The sequence below is a fragment of the Propithecus coquereli genome, unplaced genomic scaffold (assembly GCF_000956105.1).
Source record: "Propithecus coquereli isolate 6110/MARCELLA unplaced genomic scaffold, Pcoq_1.0 Scaffold138, whole genome shotgun sequence".
Classification (NCBI taxonomy): domain Eukaryota; kingdom Metazoa; phylum Chordata; class Mammalia; order Primates; family Indriidae; genus Propithecus; species Propithecus coquereli.
This window is the reverse complement of record NW_012138080.1, coordinates 296,040-297,636: the sequence shown is the minus strand read 5'-3', so window position 1 is coordinate 297,636 and position 1,597 is coordinate 296,040.

The following is a 1,597-nucleotide window of genomic DNA, read 5'->3' as shown; positions in this document are numbered from 1 at the left end:
AGTCCCAGCTACTCGGGAGGCTGAGGCAGGAGGATTGCTTGAGCCCAGGAGTTTGAGGTTGCTGTGAGCTAGGATGATGCCACGGCACTCTAGCCCAGGCAACACAGTGAGACCCTGTCTCAAAAAAAAAAAAGAATACAGTAAGTTCATGACTCAGTGGTTCTTAACTTGGGACAAGAAGCAGATTCAACAAAGAAGACTGCGAAGATATAACTATTAATGTATTTAGTAAATTATTAAACATAATATGTTAATAACTAACAAAGCATAGATGATGAGTGTCATGAAACAAAAATTATGTTTCATTTAATTCTGTGTCCATTCATTATTTAAAATGAAAAAAATTATTTGATTAACTTTCATTTTATTTCAGTAATTTTTCTTCATTACTATCTAATTATTTTAACTTCTACTCTTTAAAAGCCTCTTCTCAACCAATTTCTAAAAAAATTAAAAGAAAAAAAGGAAGTATCATATGGAGGCCAAAATGTCAACTTTTTTACTAATAAAATGTAAGTTGGAGGATGTCAGTTAGTGTTAGGAAAATTTACCACCTAGTTGGCCCTAGGCCTCCGCACATCCCAGCCTCACTAGGAGTTTCTCTAATGCATATTTTCTTCTCCCAGGTTCCACTGTGTTATTTTTATTTATTTTTGCAGACAACATAGTAAATGTTGTAACCTTTATAGAAATCCAATAAATAGTTTTCTACTTCTTTGCCAGATTTCTGAATAACTCTAATAAAATGATGGCCAACAGAAACAAGAATGCCAATTTTACTATTTTTTTATGCTTTTTATTTTTTATTTCAGCATATTACAGAGGCAGAAATGTTTGAGTTGTATATATTGTCTTTGGCCCACCCAAATCAGAGCTTCAAGTGTGTCCATCCCCCAGATGATACACACCGTACCCATTAGGTGTGAATATATCCATCCCCTGCTCCCCTCTCCCTCCTGCCCAACACCTGATGAATGTTGCTACTATATGTGCACATAAGTATTGATCAGTTAATACCAATTTGCTGGTGAGTACATGTGGTGCTTATTTTTCCATTCTTGTGATACTTCACTTAATGGAATGGGTTCCAGCTTTATCCAGGATAATACAAAAGGTGCTAGATCACCATTGCTTTTTGTGGATGAGTAGAGCTCCACGGTATACATATACCACATTTTATTAATCCACTTATGCATTGATGGGCACTTGGATTGTTTCCACATCTTTGAATTTGTGAATTGTACTGTTATACACACTCTAGTGCAGATGTCTTTTTTATAGAATGTCTTTTTTTCCTTTGGGCATATGCCCAGTAATGGGATTGCTGGATCAAATGGTAGTTCTACTTGTAGCTCTTTGAGGTATCTCCATATTACTTTCTATAGAGGATGTAGTAGTTTGCAGTCCCACCAGAACTGTATGAGTGTTCCTATCTCTCCGCATCCATGCTGACATTTATTGTTTTGGGACTTTTTGATAAAGGCCATTGTCACTGGCGTTAAGTGATATCTCATTGTGGTTTTGATTTGCATTTCCCTGATGATTAGAGATGTTGAGCATTTTTTCATGTTTATTGGACATTAGTCTGCCTTCTTTT